This window comes from Canis lupus, chromosome 24, assembly GCF_048164855.1.
Source record: "Canis lupus baileyi chromosome 24, mCanLup2.hap1, whole genome shotgun sequence".
Lineage (NCBI taxonomy): Eukaryota > Metazoa > Chordata > Mammalia > Carnivora > Canidae > Canis > Canis lupus.
In genome coordinates, this window is record NC_132861.1 from 908,153 (window position 1) to 926,690 (window position 18,538).

The window sequence follows — 18,538 nt, forward strand, 5'->3', positions numbered from 1 at the left end:
GTTAAGGTTAGGAATAGTATTTGAGTATATTAAGTTAAGTTTAGGGTTAGAGGGTAAGCTTAAGTTTAGATTTAAGGTAGGGGTCAGGCTTAAGGGTTTAGAATAGGTTTAGGAGTTAGGGTGAGGGTTGGCAGGAAGGTTTAGTGAATGTATTTTGGTCTTGTGGTTTGTGTTTGGTTTTTGATTAGTGATGGGTCTTGTTTAAGGTTTAGGTTAACATTAGGATTAAGTGTAGGGTTAGGGTTATGTCTGTGTATGGTTAGAGTTTGGGTCTTGGCATGTGCCTCACTGGGACTCCTAGTATCTTGGGCAGTTTAGTTTTATGCACTCTATTTAGGTTTTGGGTTCAAAGATAGCCTGACTCCACCAAGTCAGTGGCCTCCCCAGAGAATCAAAATCCAGGCTTCTCCAGGGGTCAGAATAGAGATGGCAGGCTTCTCCCGAGCTGAGCTAAGGAGGGGATTTGTGCCTCTAAATACTCTATTTGGATTTTCAGTTGCCTTTCTGATTTTATCTCTTGTGTGCACATGTTTCCTCAATACTACCAATTATCATTTTAAAGTTTTACTTGAATTCCTGTTTGTAAACACAGTATGATATACTTTCAGGTTTACCACATAGTGATTTAATCCTTGGATACAACTCCTGGTACTGGTCACAGGTGCCCTCCAGTATCCCCATCCCCCGATTCCCCTTTCCCCCACCATCATCTGGTGTTGATTAGTTTATTCTCTGTGGTTAAGAGTGTGTATCTTGGTTTGCTTCTCTCAACCCCCCTCTGCCCCTTTGCCAGTTTGTTTGGTTTTTTAAAATTCACATGTGAATGCCATTGTATGGTATTTGGTATCTGTCTTTCTCTGACTGACTGAGTTCATTTGGCATAAGTCCTTTCCACTTCTCCCACGTCATTTTAAATGGCTTCATTTCATCCCTTCTGATGACCCAGTGATGTCACAGTGTGTATATTTAGAACATCGTCTCTTCCCATTCTTCTGTCGATGGACATCTGGGCTGTATCCACAGATTGGCTTTTGTTGATAACGCTGCTGCAAACACTGGGCTCCGTGTCCCTCTTCCAATCTACTAAACTACTTTTGTATCCTTTTGGTAAATACCTAGCTGTGCAATTTTGGAATCATAGGTTAGCTCTATTTTTAACTTCTTTTTATTTTATTTTTTTTATGATAGTCACAGAGAGAGAGGCAGAGACACAGGCAGAGGGAGAAGCTGGCTCCATGCACCAAGAGTCCGAAGTACGATTCAAACCCATGTGTCCAGGATTGCGCCATGGGCCAAAGGCAGGTGCCAATCTGCTGCGCCACCCAGGGATCCCCTATTTTTAAAATTTCGAGGACCCTCCACACTGTTTTCCACAGTGGTTGTACATTTTCGCATGCCCACCAGGAGTGTAAGGGGCCTCTCCTTCTCCATAGCCTCACCAACACCTGTTGTTTCTTGTGTTGTTAATTTTAGCCATTCTGATGGCTGTCAGGTGACATCTCATTGTGGTTTGCATTTCCCTGATGATGGGTGACGCTGAGTGTCTCTCCGTGTGTCTGGTGGCCATCTGGATGTCTTGTCAGAGACAAAGTCCATTCATCTCTTCTGCCCATCTGTAGTTGGATAATTTGTGTTTAGGATGCTGAGATTTATATTTGCTTTATGTATTTTGCATACTAACTCTTTATTGGATGGGTTGTTTATAAATATCTCCTCTCATTTTGTATGTTGCCTTTTAGCTTTGGTTGTTTCCTTCACTTTGCAGAAGCTTTTAAATTTGATGAAGTCCCAATAGTATTTTTGCTTTTGTTTCCCTCACGTCAGAGGCATATCTAGAAAGAAGATCCAATGACCAATATCAAAGACGTTGCTGCCTACCTTTTCTTCTTTGTATATGGTTTCAGGTCTCACATTTAGGTCTTTCATCCATTTTGAATTTATTTTTTATATATATGGTGTAAGAAAGTGGTCCAGTTTGATTCTTCTGCATGTGGCTGCCTGGTTTTCCCAACACTATTTGTTCCTTTCCTGGGGTCAGGGTTAGGGTTTGTTGAAGAGACTGTCTTTGTGCCATTGGATATTCCTTGCTGCCTTGTTGTCAATTAATGGATCATAGAGTTACAGGTTTGTATCTTGTTTCGGCTTTCTATTCTGTTCTGTTGATCTAAGCATCTCCTGTTGGGAGATCCTTGATTGCTGATTCAATTTCGTTGCTGGTTATATGTCTGTTCAAGTTTCTTATTTCTTCCTTTTTCATTTTTGCTATGTTATATATTTCCAGGAATTGATCTATTTCTTCCAGGTTCTAGGTTGCTGGCATATAATTTTTCATAATGTTCTCTTATAATCGTTTCTATTTCTCTAGTGTTGGTTGTTATTTCTCTTTTCCCATTTATGATTTTATTTGGGTCCTTTCTCACTTTTTATCTTTTTTCTTTTTTAAATATTTTATTTATGTATTCATGTGAGACACAGAAAGGCAGAGGTAAAGGCAGAGGGAAAATGAGGCTCCAGCTGGCCCTGATGTTGGACATGATTTCCCAGGACCCCGGGATCATGATCTGAGCCAAAGCGGATGCTCAACCCCTGATGCACCCAGGTACCTTGCTGATTCAATTCCTTTGCTCATTATAGGTCTGTTCACATTTTCTATTTCTTTCTATTTCAGTTCAGCTCGTTTGCACATTTCTAGGGATTTGTCCATTTCTTCCAGGTCTTCCAGTTTGTTTGCGTATAATTTCATAGTATTCCCTTATAATTGTCTAATTTTGCTGGTGTTGATTGTGATCTCTCTTCTCTCATCTGTTACTTTATTTATTTAGGTCTTTTCTCTTTTCTCATTGATAAAGCTGGCTAGGGCTTGATCCATTTTATTAATTATTTTGAAGAACCAGCTCTTAGTTTCGTTATTCCATTCTACTGTTTTGTTGTTTCTGTATTGTTTATTTCTGCTCTCATCATTATTTTTTCCCTCTTCTGTAGGCTTTAGGCTTTGTTTGCTATTTCTTTTCCAGCTCCTTTAGGTGTAGGGTTAGGTTGTGTATTGGAGACTTCTTGTTTCTTGAGGTAGTCCTGTATTGCTATGTACTTACCTCTTAGGACTGCCTTTGCTACATCCCAGAGTTTTGGAAAAACATATTTTCATTTTCATTTGTTTTAAATTTCCTGTTTAATTTCCTGGTTGATCCATTCATTCTCTAGTAGGATGTTCATAATCTCCACATATTTTTTGTCTGTCCAAAATTTTTTTTCTTACTGTTGACTTCGAGTTTCATAGCATCATGTTCCGAAAATGTACAGCATGTTATATTAACCTTCTTGTACCTGTTGTACTTGTTGAGGGCTGATTTGTGGCCCATGATATGATCTGTTCTGGAGAATGTCCCATGTGCACTTGAAAGGAATGTGTATTTTGATTTAGGAAGAAATGTTCAGACTATATCTGTTGAGTCCCTGTGGTCCAGTGTGTCAAGGCTATTGTTCCCCTGTTGATTTTCTGCATAGACGATCGGTCCATTGCCATAAGTGGGTGTTAAAACCCCTGTCATTGTATTATTATCAGTGAGTTCCTGTATGTTTGTTGTTAATTCGTTTCTATATTTAGGTACTCCCATGTTGCAGCATAAATATTTAGTTGTTGGATTTTTTTTTAAATAAATTTATTTTGTATTGATGTTGAATTGACCAACATTCCGAATAACACCTAGTGCTCATCCCATCATATGTCCCCCTCAGTGCCCATCACCCATTCACCCACACTTCCACCCTCTTCCCCTCCCAGACCCCCTAGTTCGTTTCCCAGAGTTAGGAGTCTTTATGTTCTGTCTCCCTTTCTGATAATTCCTACACAATTCTTCTCCATTCCCTTATATTCCCTTTCAGTATTATTTATATTCACCAAATGAATGAGAACACACACTGTTTGTCCTTCTCCGATTGACTTACTTCACTCAGTATAATACCTTCCAGTTCCATCCACATTGAAGCAAATGGTGGGTATCTGTCATTTCTAATGGCTGAGTAATATTCCATTGTATACATAAACCACATCTTCTGTATCTATTTATCTTTTGATGGACAGCGAGGCTCCTTCCACAGTTTGTCTATTGTGGACATTCCTAATATAAACATCAGGGTGCCAGTGTCCCGGCGTTTCATTGCATCTGAATCTTTGGGGTAAATCCCCAACAGTGCAATTTCTGGGTCGTTGTGCAGGTCTATTTTTTTCTCATTGAGGGACTGCCACAGAGTTTTCCAGAGTGGCTGCACCAGTTCACATTCCCACCAACAGTGGTTTCTATATTTAGATACTCCCATGTTGGCAGCATAAATATTTAGTTGTTTGATCTTGATAGTCTTTTTAATTATGAAATAATGCCCTTCTTCATCTCTTCTTACAGTATTTGTTCTTTCTTTTTTGAAATTTAAATTACTTATTTATTCATGAGAGATACACAGAAAAGCAGAGGAAGGAACATAGCAGAGTGAGAGGCAGGCTCCCCAAAGGGAGCCTGATGTGGGACTCGATCCTGGGATCCCAGGATCACACCCTGAGCCGAAGGCACATGCTCAACCACTGAGCCACCAGGTGTCCCCCAGGGTTTGGTTTCAAATCTCGTTTGTCTGATATAAGTATGGGTCCTCCATCTTTCTTTTGATATCTATTAGCGTCATAAATGATTTTCTATCCCCTGACTTTCAATCTGTTGGTGTCTATAGGTCTAAGGTGAGCATCTAGTAGGCAGCGTACAGATGGATGTTGTTTTTTAATAATAATGTTATTTATGATAGTGTGTGTGTGTGAGAGAGAGAGAGAGAGAGAGAGAGAGAGAGAGAGGCAGAAAATTAGGCAGAGAGAGAAACAGGGTCCCCACCAGGAGCCCAATATGGGACTCGATCCCAGACTCCAGGATCACACCCTGAGTCAAAGGCAGAGGGTCAAACCCTGAGCCACCCAGGCATCCCAGATCCTGCTTTTTAAGCCACTCTGATACCCTATATGTTTTGATTGAAGCATTTAGTCTATCAGCATTCAGAGTGATTATTCAAAGATATGAACTTTGTGCATTTGTGTTACCAGAAGAGTTAGTGTTTCTGGTGACGTTCTCTCGGCCTTTCTAGTCTTTGTTGCTTTTGGTCTCTTTTTTTCCCCCACTAGAAGAGTCCGTCTTAAAATTCCTTACTGGACTGGTTAAGTGGTCCTGAACTCCTTTATATGTTCCCTGTCTGGGAAAATCTTTATCTCTCTTTCCCTCCTGAATGACACACTTGCTGAAGAAAGAATTCATACAAATTAGACTCCAATAAAAAGAAATTTAAAAACAAAAAAAATTCTTGCTAATATGATTGAGGAAAATGGCATTTAGGAGGAAAACCAGAAGCAGAAAGAGAGGAGGACAGATTTCACCCTCCGTAGCCTTCATAGGGACCTGGTGTCCTTTCCTAGGAGTGCCCCCAATCCTGAGGATGCTTCCTGCCCCTCTGCCCTCCTTGTTGGAACACAAGCAGGCACATCTACGTGCCTCCAGCACCTCTGCAGTCATGGCTTATAGCGTTTTCCATGTATCCTATTGGGGACCACAGCTTAGTGTATGTAACCATCTGGCTGCTGTTTGACAACATTGGGGGGATTCTGACTTTTGTTGGTTTTGAGGTGCGTGTGTGTCTATCACATGCAGCTATCCCATGCAGCTATTGGATCCTCTGTCTGGGTCACCCAAAACCCCAAAATGGTTAGCAGAATATCATTTCTGATGCTGGCGCTTGGCGGCTAGCTGAGCTCTCCTGGCTACGCCGGGGCTAACTCGTGCAGGAACTTTCAGCTGGAGGGCCAGCTGAGCGGAAGTTCCGGCTCGGCCACATTCCCATGTCCGGCAGTGGGTCAGGCCTTCCCTGGAAGGCACGTGGGGACGTCAGCTGTGTTTGCCTGGCGGTACCCCTGCAGGGGCTGGTTGGGGCCTAGGTTGTGCCCCCTCCTCCTCTCTGGGGGTCTCTCCACGCCCCTTGCACAGAGTTCTGGGAGACACAAAAATGGGCTGGCTGTGCATTTTCGCACCGCATCACTTTATTGACTTTCTACAGCAAACAGGCTCAGAGCCGTGGGTGCGTGCCTTCCCCTGGGGAAGGAGACTTTTCTATCCTTTAAGTGGGGGCAAGAATCACACGGGGTGGGTGGGCTGGTGATGGAGTCCCCCACCTGGGAGCATGTGTGGACTCCGGGTGGGGGCGTGTGTCCTGAGGTTTCAGCCTGAGTGACGGTTCTGCGGACAGCAGAGCTGACCTGGACCTCTAGCTCATGGGCTCCTGCTCTGGGTCCCCGCAGGGCAGCTGGACCCCGGCCTCGGGCCCTCTAGGGTCCCAGCACCTGGAGGAGCCTGCCTCATGGTGTGGGTGCGGGTGTGGCCCACCGGCTTACCCCACCACTCCCCACACTGGTGTGTCCTGGGATCCCCAGGGCTGCCCTAGATAAGCGACCTGTATCTGTGTGACATGCCCAGGGCCCAGTAGGCCACATCCAGCTTTGAGAGGGCTCGCTGAGCCCGGCGCCAGAATCCAGGGTTGTCGAGGGCCATGGGGGCCTGATTCCATTAGTCTTTGAGTTGGGACTGGTGTGGGCTCAAATCAACCCAGCCCCCACAGAGCCTGGGCCCAAGTCAGCCCAGGTCCCTCTGGGTTAGGGCCTGGTGTCCTGTGCAGGGTGTCCCACCCTCCAGGAGGGACAGAGGGTGGAGGCAGGGCACAGTGTGTCCTCTGCACCACTCTCCTGCACACACACTGTCCGGGGCTCCCTGCCTTCCCTCCTCCCTGCAACCCCTGGTACTCAATGGGACACCCAGGCTTCTGATGGGAGCAGGGTATCCAGAGAACCCTGGGGAGTCTGAGCATGTCCCACAGGGTGCAGCTGCACTGGGTCCTTGCTCGGGGCCGATTGTGTGGGGGTGGATGGTTTGGGGGCATGGGTATGATGGTGGTGGGGTGTGGGGGATGGTGTAGGGGGGATGGTGTTGGGGTATAGTGTGGGTGGGGATTGTGTGAGGCTGTGTGTGTGTGAGGGGGATGGTGTAGGGGCTATGCCATGGGGGATGATGATGTTAGGGGATGGTGTGGGTCTGGGGAATGGGAGGATGGTGTGGGGGGCCGGCGGACACATGGCATCCTCTTTCTCTAAGATGCACACTGAGACGTCCACAGATATAAGCGACCCCAGTCTGGGGTATGCTGTGACACCTGCCCCTGGGGCCCCGTGTGGTGAGTACAGGGCCCTGGCTGGACCAGGGGCATTATCTGGGGGTCATCATACAATGTATGTTTACAAATTTCAAATTGTCTCAAATTTACTGCATAGAATTTAGAAATATATGAAGTCCTGAGGGTGGGTATCACCCTGACCCGTCCGACCCTCATCAGATCGATGTGTGTCTTCCTCCAGTCACGGCCATGCACCCTGCCCCCAGGTCCCCTTACTGGCCCGACGGCCCCCTCCCCAGCCCCCTGCTTTTCAGGCGGCTGTCCCTCACCCTTTTGGGGTTCAGCTAACATGGCAATCCCTGGAGGCCGCGTCCTAGTGGCCTCCTCATCCCTGAGACCCCGAGGATGGGGGCACGGTGTTCATCCCCAACAACCTACCATGCAGCCATGTGTTGTTGGCTGCTGTTCTTCTCTCCCAGGCTCTGAAGCCCCATGTTCCCTACCCAGAAGCCCCCGGTCCTCCCGGGTCCCGATCCCCCTGGCCCCTCAGCTTCACCCTAACCCATAGTAGTCCCAAAACATGACGTGACTGCTGAATATCCTGTTGACGTCCAGGTCCCCCAGTGTGATGTCCCTAGAGGAGACCAGGGCCTCCTCCTTCATTTCCTGTGGGAAAACCGGGGAGGAGGAGCTGGCGTCAGGGACACAGACCCTATCCTGTCTGTCCTGGGCAGGGAGCCCTGAGGCCACCATGGAGTGGGTACTGCCAAAACCTCCTTCCTTCCTCTGGGAGGCCAGGGACGGTGAGAGTGCCCACTGTGCCCATGGGACCTGTGTGACGGCCTGTGCCCAGCTGTTGTAGGGAGGGAGGTGACTGAGTGTCACCCTGGGTGGGAGGGGATAGCGGTTCAACCAAGGTGGGAGGGAACATGGCGATGTTGTGCCCAAGATTGCGAATCCAAGAAACCACTAAGGAGCTGACACCAATGCAAACACACAAGGGTTGATTTCCAAACTCGAGCTTGCGTCCAAGTACACCCAACACTGCGGAGCAGGGACTTGGACCCTGAGGTGGGTTTTAGCTTAGTTTTAAGGGCTTGTCTCGGGGTCCTCCAGAAGGGCTGGAGCAATTCCTCAAGTTCTGTTTACATTTTGTTATAAGGCCTTCAAGGGTATTGAACTCTGCTCTCATTCTAATAGGCGCTTCCAGCCCTTGGCATGGGCTCAGTTTCATTCTATTGTGGGGCTTTCTAGGACATTAAGCTGTAAACTTTTGTTTGTTTGTTTGTTTTTCCTGTAACTGAAGTAATGTAAATTTCAGCTCTTCTTCACAGGGGCCTGGGATGGCTGGTCTTGTTCGAACACTGAACTTAAAGTAGAAAGGCCTTCATTTTCTCAGCCTCCTTGCATCCAGTCCCATCCTATCTAGCTCTTTCCCCTTCCCTGGAGCTCCTAAGAGAGCAATTGCAAATGACCTCAGCTTGGCAGCCTATGTTGGGAGACAGGCCCAGGGATTTGGGATCAGGAAGACCTGGGGCATGGGCGTCCCAGCTGTGCAGTGGGATTCCATGCTGCAGACTCTTATTCCCTAAGGCTATCTTGACAACTGACTTTGTACATAGAAAAGCTGTCCTTTATCTTTAAAAGATGAGGAGCAAGTCAAAGTTTTTTTTCTCTGCCCATCTAATTGCTCAGATTCCAATCTGAGATGTATTTCCTGTTACTAAGAATAATTTACTATCCGTAGTACTATGGTTAAAATATTCTGACACAAGTAATTCAAAGGGATGAGGGTTTCTCATCTCTTTATTCACAGCTCAGTCACTCATCAAGAAATGAGTCAATTTTCAAAATAAATCTTATTTATTAGGAAAAAAACAAAGATTTATAGGGAATTGAGGGAATTTATAGGGAAATTGAGAAGACAGTACAGAGCATTCGCATGCATTGGCACTCAATTTCTCCAATTATTGATATCTTATATTAGTACAGTACAAATATGAGCTAATGAATCAATATTAAAATATTCGCATTAACCAAAGACCATACTTTATTCAGATTTCCTTAGCTTTTGCTAAGTTACCATCCCTCATATCACATTCCATTTGTCCTCCTGTTTTCTTAGGCTCCTCTGGATTGTAACAGTCTTTCAGCCTTTCCTTGTTGTTGAACTGGAACACTTTGAGAAGTAGAGTATTTTGTAAAATTTCCCTCAGTTGGGACATGTCTGTTGTTTATCTCATGACTGAACTGTTTTTGTGGATTATATACAGAGATATACTGCCATTTTCATTATATCATATAAAGGATAGATACTATCAACATGATTTATCAGTCTTGGTATCGATCTGATCATCTTGCTGAGGTAGTGTTTGTCAGCTTTCTCCGTAGTAAAGTGATTCTATTATTATTATTATTATTATTATTATTATTATTATCATTATCATTATTATTTTAGGTTTTTCATAATATATTTTGCAGAAGGAAGTTACTATGTGTTTTCCACACATAAGAGTGGGAAGCTATGCTCATGAACTTGAGTGTGGTATGTCTGCACGAATTGTTTGAAATTCTTCTACTTGGGAGATTTCTCTTCCTTCTGAGTTTGTTTGTTTCTTTTTCAAAGATGTTATTTATTTATATGAGAGAGAGAGAGAGAGGAGAAAAAGCATGAGCGAGAGGGGCAGAGGGAGAGGGAGAAGCAGGTTCCCTGCTAAACAGGGAGCCTGCCTTGGGACCTGGATCATGATCTGAGCCTAATGCAGAAGCTTAACTGACTGAGCCACCCAGGTGCCACTCCTTCCTTCCTTCCTTCCTTTCTTTCTTTCTTTCTTTCTTTCTTTCTTTCTTTCTTTCTTTCTTTCATCTTTCTTTCTTTCATTCTTTCGATTTCTTTCTTCTTTATTTCTTTCTTTTATTTTAATAATAATTTTATTTTTTATTGGTGTTCAATTTGCCAGCATACAGAATAACACCCAGTGCTAATCCCGTCAAGTGCCCCCCTCAGTGCCCATCACACATTCACCCCCACCACCCGCCCTCCTCCCCTTCCATCACCCCTAGTTCATTTCCCTGAGTTAGGAGTCTTTTTTTTTTAATTTTTTTTAATTTTTTTTTATTTATTTATGATAGTCACACACAGAGAGAGAGAGAGAGAGAGGCAGAGACACAGGCAGAGGGAGAAGCAGGCTCCATGCACCGGGAGCCTGACGTGGGATTCGATCCCGGGTCTCCAGGATCACGCCCTGGGCCAAAGGCAGGCGCTAAACCGCTGCGCCACCCAGGGATCCCTTTTTTTTAAATTTTATTTATGATAGTCACACACAGAGAGAGAGAGAAAGAGAGGCAGAGACATAGGCAGAGGGAGAAGCAGGCTCCATGCATCGGCAACCCGATGTGGGATTCGATCCCGGGTCTCCAGGATCACACCCTGGACCAAAGGCAGGCGCTAAACCGCTGCGCCACCCAGGGATCCCCTGAGTTAGGAGTCTTTATGTTCTGTCTCCCTTTCTGATATTTCCCACACATTTCTTCTCCGTTCCCTTATATTCCCTTTCACTATTATCTATATTCCCCAAATGAATGAGAACATACAATGTTTGTCCTTCTCTGATTGACTTACTTCACTCAGCATAATACCTTCCAGTTACATCCACGTTGAAGCAAATGGTGGTTATTTGTCGTTTCTAATGTCTGAGCAAGGCCCACCTGTTCTCTCTCTTCAGCTTCTGAGTCTCCTAAGATATGAATGTTATTTTTTAATAAGTGGCTGACTTCCCTACGTCTGTCTCTGTGGTCCATAACCTTTCTTGTTTTTATGGCTTCCACGTGGGACTGCATCTCAGTTATAGCATTTTTAACGTTGGCCTGACTGATTTTAGTTGTTTTACTTCTACAGTAAGGGATTCTCTAGTTTTCCTCTGTGCTCTTTATCCAGCCCAGCTGCTATCTTTATAATCATTGTTTTAAAATGTAGTTAGACATCATATATGTGTATTGATGGACTTCCTGGCTGTGAGTACTATCTCATGTTATTTTATGGAGGTGAATTTCTCCATCTCATTACCTTTTCCAGAAAAGAAAGAGGGAAGAAAAAGAAAACCAAGGAAAACAATAATAACTGCTCTCCAAAAAAAAACCACCAGATTATTTTGGCCTGCATTTCAAAAGATTCTAAACCCCAAATATGAAACACAATTAAAGTACCATGAAAGTAAAATTAAGAAATATATAAGGTACATACATAAAATTAAAATAAGTCAATTAATAAAAAAATCAAGGAAAATAAATGACAGTAAAGCACAAAGTACAAAGGAAGGTATATCCTACTTTCCAGGCAGAGCTGAATCTCTGCATCCTCTGTGGTCCGACAACATGGTGGCAGTGAGTGGTCTGTGCAGGGTCTGGGGATGGGCTCTGGCGCTGATTATCAGGTGCACATCTGTGTGGTAGATGCACCTGCGGGTCAGAGGTGGGGTGGGCATCAGCACCTCTGGCCTCCAGTGAGCGGCAGAGTGCTGCTCCTTGAGACCCCCCCTGATGGGCCGGATGCGGGTGGGGTCTCTGGGTCCTCTGGCTCTGGGGCTGAGCATCCTGCCCCCCAGTCTGCATGGGCCTCCACAGAAGAGCTCCCAAGCCCCTGGGTCTCCACCGATTCTCTCAGAACCCTGCATTTACTCTACCTGCGTCTGAGCTTCTTTTGGCTTTGTTTTTTTTATCTCAGAGTGTTGTGCCCAAGATTGTGAATCCGAGAAACCACCAAGAAGCCGACACTGATGCAAACACATGAGGGTTTATTTACAAGCTAGAGCTTATGTGCAAGTATACCTGACAGAGTGGAGCAGGGACTTGGACCCAGAGGTGGGTTTTAGCTTAGTTTTAAGGGCTGGTCTCAGGGACCTCCAGAAGGGGTGGAGCAATTCCTCAAGTTCTGTTTACATTTTGATATGGGTCATTCAAGGGCATTGAGCTCTGTTCTCATTCTAATAGAGGCTTCCTGTCCTTGGCCTTGACTCAGTTTTGTTTCTATTGTGGGGCTTTCTAGGACATTAATCTGTAAACTTTTGCTTTTTCCGGTAACTGAAGTAATGTTAATTTCAGCTGTTCTTCACAGGGACCTGGGATGGCTGGACTTGTGCTAACACTGAATTTAAATTGGTATGGCCTTAATTTTCTAGGCCTCCAGGCTTCCAGTCACATCCTATCTAGCTCCTTCCCCCTTCCCCAGAGCTCCTAAGAGAGCAATTGAAAATGACCTCAGCGTGGCAGCCTGTGTTGGGGGACAGGCCCAGGGATTTCGAATCAGGAAGACCTGGGGCACGGGCTTCCCAGATGTGCAGGGGGATTCCATGCTGCAGACTCTTATTCCCTAAGGCTATCTTGACAATAGACTTTGTACATAAAAAAGCTCTCCTTTGTCTTTAAAAGATGAAGAGCGAGTCAAAGCATTTTTTCTCTGCCCATCTGATTGCTCAGATTCCAATCTGAGACATATTTCCTGTTAATAAGGATAATTTACTATCCGTGGTACTATGGTCAAAATATTCTGACACAAGTAATTCAGAGGGATGAGGGTTTCTCATCTCTTTCTTCACAGCTCAGTCACTCATCAGGAAATGCATCTTTATGGATTTGGAAAGAACTGAGAGTCATTATTACCGTGGTCCTATTATTTATGTGAAGAATCCTTCCCTGAGATTCTTCCCCTGTTTCAACTGACACTGAAACACTTTGAACTCTTTGGAAGTCAAATGTCAAGGAAATAAATGTTATGCATCGCTAATTTTAAATGCACTTGCAATATGGTGTCTATTGTACTAGAAGTATTTTTATCTGATTTTTGCTATTTATTATCCTTTCCTGCTTTTCAGGTTGAGGAGGCATTATACGTGTTCATAAGTGTTTTTCTTTCCTTTGATCTAAAATTCTTAATTGTTTCCATCAAAGGAACTCTTTAAGAATAAGGCAAAAGTTAATTCAACAATTCTTAAAATGTCTTCACACTTGGAGCCTGATTCATTTAAGTCATTTTCAAAATAAATCTTATTTATTAGGAAAAAAACAAAGATTTATAGGGAAACTGAGAAGATAGTACAGAGCATTCGCATGCACTTGCACTCAATTTCTCCAATTATTGATATCTTATATTAATACGGTACAAATATGAGCTAATGAATGAATATTAAAAAATTCGCATTAAACAAAGACAAAAAAAAAAAAACAAAGACCATAGTTTATTCAGATTTCCTTAGTTTTTGCTAAGTTACCAATCCTCAAATCACATTCCATTTGTCCTCTTTCCTTAGGCTCATCTGGATTGTGACAGTCTTTCAGCCTTTTCTTGTTGTTGAACTGGAACACTTTGACATGTAGAGTATTTTGTAAAATTTCCCTCAGTTGGGACATGTCTGTTGTTTATCTCATGACTGAACTGTTTTTGTGGATTATATACAGAGATATACTGCCATTTTCATTATATCATATAAAGGATAGATACTATCAACATGATTTATCAGTCTTGGTATCGATCTGATCATCTTGCTGATGTAGTGTTTGTCAGCTTTCTCAGTAGTAAACTGATTCTTTATTATTATTATTAATTATTATTATTATTATTATATTATCATTATTATGTTAAGGTTTTCATATTATATTTTGTAGAAGGAAGTTACTATGTGTATTCCACACTTAAGAGTGGGAAGCTATGCTCATGAACTTGAGGGTGGAATGTCTTCACAAATTGTTTGAAATTATTCTACATGGCAATTTCTCTTTCTTGTGGATTTGTTTGTTTCTTTTTCAAAGATGTTTTTTATTTATTTGAGAGAGAGAGTAGAGATAAAGCATGAGCGAGAGGGGAAGAGGGAGAGGGAGAAGCAGGTTCTCTGTTGAACAGGGAGCCTGCCTTGGGACCTGGATCATGATCTGAGCCTAAGGCAGAAGCTTAACTGACAGAGCCACACAGGTGCCACTCTTTCTTCCTTCCTTCCTTCCTTCCTTCCTTCCTTCCTTCCTTCCTTCCTTCATTCCTTCTTTCTTTTCTTTCTTTCTTTCTTTCTTTCTTTCTTTCTTTCTTTCTTTCTTTCTTTCTTTCTTTCTTTCTTTTTCTTTCTTTCTTTTCTTTCTTTTCAATACAGCAACATCTGAGGAATTCCTCCCTCAGATGGGAGCTACATACTAACTTCCAAACCTGAGAACCTACCTGAAAGCTCACTCTGGGGAACTTCCCTCTCGGAGATGAGCTGAAACGTGGTCCTTCCCAGTTCCACACTGCCTGCAGATACACTTATAAACATCCTCACTAGACATGTTTGTCAGAAGCTCATGGGATGCAAGGGGAAAGCTGCAGGCTTCAAGGTTGTGTCCAGGTGCAGTAAAGCGGTATTCATGGAACATCCTGAACTACAATGCTGCCATGTTCTCATGCCCATCAGAACGCAGTTAGTAGAAAGCTGGCCTCCAGGCATGCCTCCTTTGAAAGCTGAGCTCAGGGCAGGATCCTCCCGCATCCTGCCTGCCCGTAGTCGTAGCTGCTAACATCCTTATATTAGGTGTTCGGAGAGGTTGGAGAAATGTCAGTGGAAGTGTCAGGACTGTACTCATATGTATCTGAGTTCAATAGAGCGATTTCCAACATCCATGTTCAATTAGAGTGTAGCCCCTGTATACCTCGTCTCGATAAGTGTCTAGCAGACATCGGCCTGCAAAGCAAACACACTTCTCCGAGTTCAACTTATGGCCTGTACCTCCCCCATCCTGACTGCCTGTATGTTCCACGTCCACAGCATTTCGTTGTATCCGAGACAGTAGCGGAGTGAAAACCACGTGTCTCCCTTGTCAATTTTGTGCGTAGCGGACAGCTGCCATCAAGGCATGCACGCTCCTTTGGATTGAGCTTATGGCTTGTACCTCCCACATGCTGATGGCCTGTATGCTTCACTTCCAAAGGATTTCGTCCAATACGGGACGCAAGTTTTGCAAGAGGCAAGTGTCTCTTAGTTCCATCCAGCGACTTTTGAGGAATTCCTCCCTCAGAGGGGTGCTACATACTAACTTCCAAACCTGAGTACCTAGCTGAAAGCTCTCTCTCTGCGGAATTTCCTTCTGCGAGATGAGCTGACACGCGGTCCTTCCCAGTTCCACACTGCCTGCAGATGCAGTTATGAACATCCTCACTAGACAGGTTTTCAGAAGCTCATGGGACGCAAGGGCCAGCTGCATGCTTCAAGGTTGTGTCTCCAGGTGCAGTAAAGCGGTATTCATTGTAAGTGTACCGCCTTACAATGCTGTCACGTTCTCATGGCCATCAAAACAAGCTAGTAGAAAGCTGGCTTCTAGGCATGCTTCCTTTTGAGAGCTAAGCTCAGGTCAGGACCCTCCCTCATCCTTCAGCCTGTAGACGTAACTGCTAATATGCTTATGTTAGGTGCTGGGAGAGGGCGGCAAAATGCTTGTGGAAGTGTCAGGCCTGTACTCACGATTATCTAGTTGATTACAGCGATTTCAAACGGCCTTCTTCAAAGAGTGTAGCCAGTTTCTAACTCCCATGTATGACTGGGTAGCAGTCATCTGCCTCCCAGGCGTACACACTTTTGAGAGTTGAGCTTATGGCCTGTATTTCTCACATCCTGCCTACAGGTACCCTTCGCTGCAAACAGGCCTAGGCTCGAGGCGTGACTGAAGTGTTGTGAGAGGTAAGTGGAAAGTCCTGGCACACAAGACTAGTGCCTCCAAGCACAATCCAGCGATTTATTAGTAATTCCTGTCTTAGACAGATGCTACCTACTTAGTTCAATACGTGAGAAGCTGGCTGAACCCTGAGTCCAAAAGCATCTCTCTTCTGAGAGTTGAATTCACACCCAGTCCCTCACAGTTCCACACTGCCTGCAGAATGAGTTTTGAACATCTTCACCTGAGACGTTTGTCAGAAGCTTATGAGATGCAAGTGGAATAATGCAGGCCTGGAAGGTATCTCCAGGTGCAGGAGACTGGTATTCTTCGAACCTCCTGTGTTAGAAGACTGCTATGGTCTCACGGCCATTAGGATGAAGCTAGTGGAAAACTGGCTTCTAGCCTTGCTCACTTGTGAGATCTGAGCTCAGGGCAGGACCCTCCCGAATCCTGCCTGCCCATTGTCATAGCTGCTAACATCCTTAAGTGAGGTGCTGGGAGAGTTTGGAGAAATGCCAGTGGAAGTGCCAGGACTGTACTCACGTGCATCTGACTTCAATACAGCGATTGCCAATGTCCTTGTTCAATTAGAGTGTAGCTCGGATATACCTCGCCTCGATAAGTGTCTAGCAGACATCGGCCTGCAAAGCGTACACACTTCTGAGAGTTGAGCTTATGGCCTGTACCTCCCCCATCCTGACTACATGGACGTTCCACTTCCACAGAATTTCGGTGTATGCGGGAGAGGAGCGGAGTGAGAACCAAGTGTCTGCCTTGTCAATTTCGCGCCTAGGGACAGCTGCCTCCCAGGAATGCACACTCCTTTGGATTGAGCTTAGGATTTGAACCTCCCACAGGTTGACCGCCTGTACGCTATGCTTCTAAAGGATTTCGTTCGATATGGGATGCAAGTTTTGTGAGAGGCAAGTGTCTCTTAGCTCCATCCAGCGAATTCTGAGGAATTCCTCCCTCAGATGGGATCTCCATACTAACTTCGAAACCTGAGTACCTAGCTGAAAGCTCTCTCTCTGGGGAACTTCCCTTTCGGAGATGAGCTGACACGCGGTCCTTCCCAGTTCCACACTGCCTGCAGATGCAGTTACGAAAATCCTCACTAAACATGTTTGTCTGAAGCTCATGGGATGCAAGGGCCAGCTGCAGGCTTCAATGGTTGTGTCTCCAGGTGCAGTAGAGCAGTATTCATGGAACGTCCTGCCTTACAATGCTGCTACGTTCTCACGGCCATCTGAACGAGCTAGTAAAAAGCTGGCTTCTAGGCATGCTTCCTTCTGAGAGCTGAGCTCATGGAAGGACCCTCCCGCATCCTGCCTTCCCATACACGTACCTGCTAATATGCTTATGTTAGGTGCTGGGAGAGGTAGGTGAAATGCATGTAGAAGTTTCAGGCCCATACTCCTGATTATCTGAATTGAATACAGCTATTTCAAACGGCCTTCTTCAAAGAGTGTAGCTAGTTTCTAACTCCCATGGACGAGTGGGTAGCAGACATCTGCCTCCCAGACGTACACACTTTTGAGAGTTGAGCTTATGGCTTGTATTTCCCACATCCTGCCTGCAGGTACACTTCGCTGCTAAAAGGCCTAGGCTCGAGGCGTGACTGAAGTGTTGTGAGAGGTAAGTGGAAAGTCCTGGCACACAAGACTAGTGCCTCCAAGTTCAATCCAGCGACTTCCTAGTAATTCCTGTCTTAGACAGGTGCTACATACTAATTTCCATACGTGAGAAGCTATCTGAACCCCGAGTCCAAAAGAGTCTCTCTTCTGAGAGTTGAATTCACACCGAGTCCCGCACAGTTCCACACTGCCTGCAGAATGAGTTTTGATCATCTTCACCAGCGCCGTTTGTCAGAAGCTTGTGAGACGCAAGTGGAATAATGCAGGCCTGGAAGGTGTCTCCAGGTGCAGTAGAGTGGTAATCTTGGAACCTCCTGAATTACAATACTGATACATTCTCACTGTCATAAGAACGCAGCTAGTTGAAAGCTGACTTCTAGGCATGCTTCTTTGTACGAGCTGAGGTCAGGGCAGGACCGTCCCGCATCCTGACTGCCTGTAGACATAAGTTCTAGCATCTTTATGTTAGGTGCTGGAAGAGGTTGTGTGAAAAGCATGTGGAAGTGACAGGCCTGACTCACGAATATCTGAGTTAAATGCAGCGATTGCCAACGTCCTTATTTAATTAGAGTGTACCTCGGTTCTACCTCTCATAAGTAAGTGTCTAGCAGACATCTGCCTGTAAAGCATACACACTTCTGAGAGTTGAAATTATTCCCTGTACCTCCCACATGCTGACTGCAGGTACACTTCGCTCCTATCAGGCCTAGGTTGAATCGTGACAGAAGGGTTGTGAGAGGTTAGTGGAAGGTGCCGGCCCACACGCTTAGTGTCTCCAAGCCCAATCCAGAGATATGTGAGGAACTGCACTCTACGATTGGTGCTACATAGTAAGTACATGAGAAGCTAGTGGAACGCAGTGTCCAAAGGGTACTTTCTTCTGAGACTTGAGCTCACCTCCAGTCCCTCACAGTTCCACATGGCTTCAGATGAAATTTTGAACATCTTCACTAGACGTGTTGGTCAGAAGCTCATAGGACAAAAAGAGCTAGCTGCAGGCTTCAATGTTTGTGTCTCTGGGTGCAGTAGAGCGGTATACATGGAAC

At 44.9% G+C, this 18,538-nt stretch overlaps 1 long non-coding RNA gene across 3 annotated transcripts in view; it reads left to right on the forward strand.

Moving 5' to 3' along the window:
* LOC140616581 (uncharacterized) overlaps positions 1–18,242 on the forward strand; it is a 92,551-nt gene extending 74,309 nt beyond the window's left edge. Inside the window, exon 3 of one of the 3 annotated variants that reach the window (XR_012017002.1) lies at positions 15,826–18,242. This is a non-coding gene — a long non-coding RNA (uncharacterized lncRNA). Of the gene's footprint in view, positions 1–11,911; positions 12,988–14,972; positions 15,111–15,825 lie in introns of those variants that run through there. The other 2 variants (XR_012017001.1, XR_012017000.1) reach the window with 2 other exon arrangements.
* The last annotated feature ends 296 nt before the right edge of the window (positions 18,243–18,538 follow it).